Consider the following 7,902-nt stretch of genomic DNA (forward strand, 5'->3'; position numbering starts at 1 on the left):
TTAAAGAAAAGAAAATAGGTAACCATGACCATAATAGAGAAGAACTCTGGGACAACAATAAGAGCTCAAAATTAAGACTCACTTGACAAAGGAAATAATGTCAAGAACTAACGTATGGGATGGCATAAAATTTAAAAGCTTCTGCACAGCAAAGGGAACAAATAAAAATCTAGAAATTAGGAGAAAATTTTGCTAGATGCTATTCTGACACAGGATTAATATCCAGAACATATAAAGAATTTAAAATCTTACCACCAAAATTAAAAACAATTAATAAACAGTCAAATTAATTAAATAATTAAACACTTTTTTGATAGTACCAGGGATTGAGCTCAGGTTTGCTTAATTACTAAGTTACATTCACAGCCCTTTTTATTTTATTATTTTTTTTATTTTGAGATAAGTTCTCCCAGAGTTGTTTAGGTCCTTGCTAAGTTGCTGAGGCTGGCCTCAATCTTAAAATTCTCTTGCCTCAGCCTCCTGAGTCACCGGATTACAGGTATGTACCACAATGACTAGTTAACACATACTTCTTAAAAGAAGAAATACAAATTATCAAAACATAGGAGGGTTGTTGAAATAATTATATTGGAAATTTGAAAAGCTATGATTAAGGTGCTAACATATGTATATAATTGACAAAGTATCACACACAAACAGATGGACAATGTAAACAGAAAAGCATAAATCCTAACAAATATCCAAAAAGAAATATTAGAAAACAAAAATACTTAATCAGAAATGAAGAGTGTCTTGTATTATTAGATAGGGTGTTTCTGAGGAGAGAGCATCCAAGTTTGAGACTGTACCAATAGAAACCTCCAGAACAGAAGAGGAAAAAAATAAGCACTTTTTAGAACATAAATAGTATATGCAAGGACCGTGGGATAACTGTACCTTTTGCTATATATATCAACTCTCTATTCCTCTTTCTCTCTGTCTCCTTCCCAGATGACATGAGCTGAGCAGTTTTCCTCTGCCACACCCTTCTATCATGAGTTTTCTGCCTTGGAGCTGGCTGACTGTGAACTAAATTCCCTGAAACTGTGAGCCAAAATAAATCTTTCCCCCTCTAAGTTGTTGTGTCAGGTATTTTGGTCACAAAGATGAAGACAGAAAATATTCTGGGTTACAAAATGCACCTTAGAAATTAAAAAAAAAAAAAAAAACCAAAACAGAAATCATATAATGTCTGCTCTCTGACCACAATGGAATTAAACTGAAAATGAATAACAGAAAGATAAATGAAGAATCCACAAATATATTAAAATTAAACAACATACTTTAACCCCCCCAAAAAAAGCTCAATAAAAATTTTAAAATACTTTGAACTAAATCAAAATGAAGACACAACTTGTCAAAATTCATGGAATGCAGAAATGCTTAGAAAAAAAATATTTCATGAACAGATATATGTTTAAAAGAGTAAGATTTGAAATCAATAATCTAAGCTTTTACCTTAGGAAACTAGAAGAAAGGGGTAAATGAAACCCAAATTAAGCAAAATGAAATAAGAAATTAGAGCATAAATTAAGGAAATTGAAAATATAAAGCCACTAGTTAAAAATCAATTAAACTAAATCTGGCTCTTTGAAAAGATCAGCAAAAATAACAAACTCTGCCCATGCTAATACGAAATTAAAAAGAGGATAAAAATTGCTAGTATTGAACATGAAGGAAGGGGCATCACTATAGATTTTCTGGGCATAAAAACTTAATAAAGAATGTGAACAACTTTATGTCTACAAATTTTGCAACCTAAATGAAATGGAACAATTCCTTGAAAGACACAATCTGCCAAAACTCATAGGAGAAGAAATAAATAATTTAATAGGCCCATGTCTATTAAAGAAATTGAATCAATAACTAAACCTAAACCGCCAAAACACCAGGATAGTGGTGTTAGTTCACTAGATTAGTTCTAGTGGGTTAACTAGATTAGTTAATTTGCAAATTCTACCAAACATTTAAGAAAAAATTATCTGGATCTTCTATAATCCCATTCAGAAAACAGAAGCAAATTGCATTCTCCCTATCTTAGTTCATGAGCTTACTATTACCCTAACATAAAACTGTACCAAAAAAAAAAAAATATATATATATATATATATATATATATATATATATATGAATATGTCATACTCCATGTATATATATAATATGTCAAAATATACTCTACTGTCATATATACTAAAAAAGAACAAATAAAAACAAAAAAGAAAACAAAAAATTATATATTTAGGTATATATTAACAAAATATTTATAAGATCCATATGAGGAAATCTATAAAACCCTGATAGAAGAAATCAAAGAATTAAATCAATGGATGTCTACTCTATCTTCATTCATAGGAAAACTCCAATTGTCAAAATGTTAGTTCTTCCCAACTTGATCTACAGATGCAACCAATCCCCCTAAAAAATTCAGTATATTATCTTTTGAATATTCATGAACTGATTCTAAAGTTTTTATGTCATGAAAAAAGACCCCAATAGCTAACAAAATATTGAACAACAGAATCAGAGGACTAATACCTCATGACTTACCATAAATTACAGTAATTAAAGCAGTGTGGAATTAATGAAAAATAGATAAATAAAACAGAATAGAAAGCCTAGAAATAGAAATACATAAATCATGTCAATTGATCTTTGAAGAATGAACAAAAGGCCAGGAGCTGTGGTGCAGGCCTATAATCCTAGTAGCTCAGAGGCCAAGCCGGAGACTAAGGCAGAAGAATTGTGAATTCAATGCCAGCCTCAGCAACAGTGAGGCACTAAGCGACTCAGTGAGACCCTAAATAAAAGACAAAAAAGGCCTGGGGATGTGGCTCAGTGGTTGAGTGCCCCTGAGTTTAATCCCCAGTAACTGCCTCCCCTCCAAAAATAAAAAAAATAAAGGAAAAAATTAACAAAAGTAATATAATGAAGCAAAGATAGTTATTTTTTGACAAATGGGGCTAGAATAAATGTGCACTCACCTGCAAAAAACTGAGTCTATACACAGACCTTACACCATTTACAAAAAAGGTACACAAAATGGACCATATCCCTAAATGTAAATAAAACCATGGGCTCAGAGATGATAACATAGCAAAATATCCAGATTACCTCATATATGTCAATGACTTTTTAGATACAATACCAAAAGTATAATGCATGAAATAAATAATTGCTGAGCTGTACTTCATTAAAATTAAAAATGTTTGCTCTATTAAAGCCAATTTTAAGAGCACAAAAGATAAGCCACAGCCTATTTGCAGAAAACACATCAGATAAAGAAATTGTTATCCAAAATACACAGTCAACTCTTAAAACTGCAAGTGAAAATAAACAATCTATTTAAGAAGTGGGTGCAATGGGGTGAGGTTGTGACTCAGTGGTTGAGCACTTGCCTAGCAAGTGTGAGGCACTAGGTTTGATACTCATAACCACATAAAAATAAATAAATAAAATGAAGGTATTGTGTTCATCTACAACTAAAAATATTTTTTAAAAAGTGGGTGGAAGATCTTATCACACACCCCACCAAAGAAAATACATAGCCAATAAACATATGAAAAGATGTGCCTTATCACATATCACAAGTTAAAACAATTATGAGATACCACAACACATCAGTTAGAATGGCTGAAATCTGGAACACGGACAACCTTAAATGTTAGTGAAGATATGAAATAATAGGAACTTTCATTGCTTCGTTGATGGAAATGTAAAATGGCTTGATGATTTCATACAAACGTAAATAGGCTTTTACTATCCATCCAACAACTATGCTTCTTGGTATTTACTTGTGAAGCTGAAAACTTAATGTCTACACAAAAACTTGCACATGAAGTTTTATAGCAGCTTTATTCATAATTGTCATAACTTGGAATTCACCAAGATATCTTTTAATAGGCAAATGGATGAATAAACCATTGTGCATCTAAAGAATGGAGTATTATTCAGTGCTAAAAAGAAATGAGCTATTAAACCCTTAAGGATGCATGGTGGAAACTCAAATACTCAGTACTAAATGAAAGAAACCAATCTGAAAAGTTGCATACAGTATGGTTCTAACTGTCTGGCATTCTGAAAAAGGCAAAACTACAGAGTCAGGAAAAAAAAAAATTTAAAAAGGCCAAATCAGTGGTTTCTAGAGATTGAGGAAGTAGAAAATGAAGAATAAATCAGTAGAGCACAAAGGATTTTTAGAGCAATTAAAATACTTTATAAGATGCTCTAGTTACAGATACATGTTATACTTTTGCACAAATTCATAGAATTTACAAATATGAAGAGTGAACCATGAGCTTTGGATACTATGATGTACTAATGTGGGTTCATCAAGTGCTACAAATGCATCATTCTGATGGGGTATGTGGATAAGAGAGAAGACCATTATTGATAAGTATAGGACGTACTTGGAAAATCTCTGTTCCTTCTTCTCAATTTTGTGGTGAACCTAACACTGTTTTAAAACAGCAGTCTTTTGTGTTTTCTTTAAAGGAGGAAGAAGATAGAAACGGGTGAATTGTATTATGGAACTATTTGCCAGACTTTTAGGCTTTTGATGCTCCTTTGGGTAAGAGTTACTGCTGATGGAGATTGTGCTTTACGATACAAGTGTGAATTCCCTGAGGTATCTTATGCATGGGGTGTGGGGTCTTCCCATCCATATTTCCCTGATGTGAGAGATCAAGTTGAATTTGACTTTTTCATAATCACTTCTGAAAGTCTGTCCCTGAGAATTCATTCCAAAGTCTCCCACTTCTGACATTTGTAGGTGGCCATCTTAGACCTGGAAATAGTAGGTTGGTTTGAGAACAGCTGCCTTCCATTGGATCTTCTGGATCCATCTCCTTCCCTGTGCCTCATGGTGATAGTACACTCTCCAGAGCTACCCACCTCTTTCAATTCAATCACCTTTCTTGCACTTTTGTTTTAAATCCTTCTTTGTTCAAATTCATGCTGAGGAAGATCAAGTCCACTTTGCAAGTTAATGGATAATCTTTTTTTTTTTTTTTTTTTTTTTTGTGAATAACTCTTGAATTTTCCTTACTTCAAAATTTGTGTAGGAGAGGGAGAGAAAAAAAAAAAAAAAAACCTTTCCCAACAACTCTAACAATTTTATCACAATCTCATCTTTACATCCCTGCTTCCCTGGAGAACAGGGCTGTTTGGGATAAGTAACACTAGCAATGAACTCAGCTGCCACTGAACCCAGGAGAAGGGACTCCAATCACTTGCAATTTTCTTCAGTCTCTTTAGTCCAGAATAATCATTGGTACTCAGACTTGTGTCTCACCAATTTAAGGGCAAGAAAAAGATCTTGTTCATGTGGCTATCCAAACAACTTTAGCTCTCTACACATGAGGAAATGTAAATATTCCTGTGAGTTGTGCTGATGTTCACTTGCAACATCATATGGTTAATTACAAATAATTATAAACTTTTAAAAGATTATCCAGGGATATTTCTTAATTTTCTTTCATAGCCTCTGATCTTTTTTTCCCCCATTATTATGAAATCTCCTCCACATCTGATACTGATAGCTAGTAACCAGGTTGTCCACAAGTCTCCTCCTGCTTTCATGGCTCTGGCCTCCCAGATGCAATACCTTCCAAACTTCTTTTAAATTGTTCTGATTTACCATCTATTACCTGTTTCTTTGGGAAAAAAATAGAACATTCCTTCTTCTTCACTATCCTGGCTTATCATTGTATATTACACTTCTTAGCCTGCCTGATTTTATTTAAACAGAACAAGCGTTTCCTGTTTTAAAGCAGTGTGATTTTTTAAACATAAAAGACAAACTTTACAATAATACTTTCAAGGCTTCAAGGCTGCTGTCCTACCCTAACTATTTACACATTGTTTTCCCTTCAGTTTTAGAGGGTCCTTTGCTCAAGCTTTGCGTTAGGAATACCCTTTCCTGCTGTTTCCAGTGTCCCAGTAGTAACACACACCTGTTTTTATCTCTGTCCTAACAAGTATTTCTTCTCTCTTAATCAGAAACCTCCCAACATCACTTACCAGCCTAAATATTGAGTTTTAAGTACTGCCCTCGGTGGTTAAATAGTTGTGGAATTCTTTAGTTCACATAGATCTTTTTGCAATTTCTACATAATATAGAGAAGTCCATTTTTATGTAATTTCTTTATTCACTCTCTTTCCTGCTATGTTGGCTCTGCCTTGGATTCAAGTGACTTGACTCACAAACATAATACTACTATTAAGATTGGTGACCATGTCTTAAATTTCTTTGTATAGCCTGAAGCAACTAGCCTGGTGTTTGACAAGTAAGTGATATTTTTTAAAAGTATGGTTCATTGATGAACATGTAATATGCTATATCCGAATGACCTCTGGCCTAGCCATTAGAATAGTGATGTGGCTGTAGGAAACACTACTTTACATCTTAAACCTCAGTTCTCTCCTCCATGAAATCACCAAGTATGCACTGTCCTTTCTCTCTATTCTGAAAATATGTTATGAGTTGCCAATAGGACATGAAGTTTTTTCATCTGAAAATAATGCTTTGGCTATTATTTTGATGAATTTAGGAAAATTGGTCTAGTCTTTCTTTGTGCTCAATATATAGAAAACTATAAGAGTTGGATAGAAAGGATACTTTTGGTTTTCTACACTTAAAAGGGCAAGTCTTTTATAACCTTTCTTCAATGGAAGAAATTTCAAATTTATTCAGGGAAATGAATTTATTTCATCTGTATACTAGATAATAGGATTGAGGCACATAGCAAGAATGCATGTTTGATGTAAGACTAATGGCAGAACTAGAAATATAATACAAATGGTCGAGTTCTTGCTGATCTGAATATCCACTAAGCATTCTATATGACTGTAAAAGAAAGCAACTAAAATTTTGAAGCAAAACTAGTGGATTTTCAACTTTATTGAATCTAAAACCCACAAGATTTCCGAATTTAAAAACATCTAACATCTCTGCAGTTTTGCTCACTGTGATCTGAAGACAATGAAAGAATTGATGAATAGTAAAAAAGGAATGTCATGATATTTCCTTATAGATTCTCATTTGCTTGGCATTTTTCAAGAATGTTCCAAAGTTTATATTTGGAGAGATAAATTCCCAATGTGCCTTGTTTTATGACTTTTATTAAAATTGAAACATTTGAAGAGAATTGAGTATGCTTTCTTCTCTTATGATGAGTAATTCCGATTAAAGTGTGGGGAGCAGTGCACCCCCAGAGAGAAGATAAAGTTGAGTTTTCCTTTCCATAGCATTCTTCTTTGTTCTGTTGAGGTTTGTGAAGCAATTCTCAGCAGAAAAATTAACGAATGCCAGGAACCCATACAGCTGCAACTCAAAATGTAAAACAATTCGCTTTGTTTCACAACCTCCCCATGGTGGTAAAGCAGCTCTATGGCCAGGGTAAGGCAATGCGGACTGAACATTCCCCATTCTGGCTTTTTAATAGCAATGCTATCAACCTTCCCATGCCCTTGCCAGGGAAAATTGCATTTATTTGGTATAAATAATTTAAGTGCATCCTTTTGTTAAATTAGTATTCGCTTCTATATTCTTGAACATGTTTACCTCAAACACTTTGTTCCTCCAACTTAAATAACATATTTCTTTAGGGACCAATTCTGTGGCTTTTCATTAGAAATATGGTCCTGAAAGTCAATGTTAGGCCATAAATTTACTCTAATTCCATCATTTCCCCCAAATTCTAGGGCTGGTCTTAGAGTATGTTAGTAATGAGGACTTGAAGGTTTCTAATGAGAATATTGATTTTTTTTTCTTATTTCTGAAATGAGATTTAAAATTCTGTTTCTTTATATAATTTCTGGATTAGTTTCCTAAATATTCTTCTCAATATATTTTAAACAGAAAAAAAAACTTGACAATATCTGATTTAAGGTTTTTTTTGTATT

Source organism: Callospermophilus lateralis, chromosome 6 (assembly GCF_048772815.1).
Source record: "Callospermophilus lateralis isolate mCalLat2 chromosome 6, mCalLat2.hap1, whole genome shotgun sequence".
Classification (NCBI taxonomy): Eukaryota; Metazoa; Chordata; class Mammalia; order Rodentia; family Sciuridae; genus Callospermophilus; species Callospermophilus lateralis.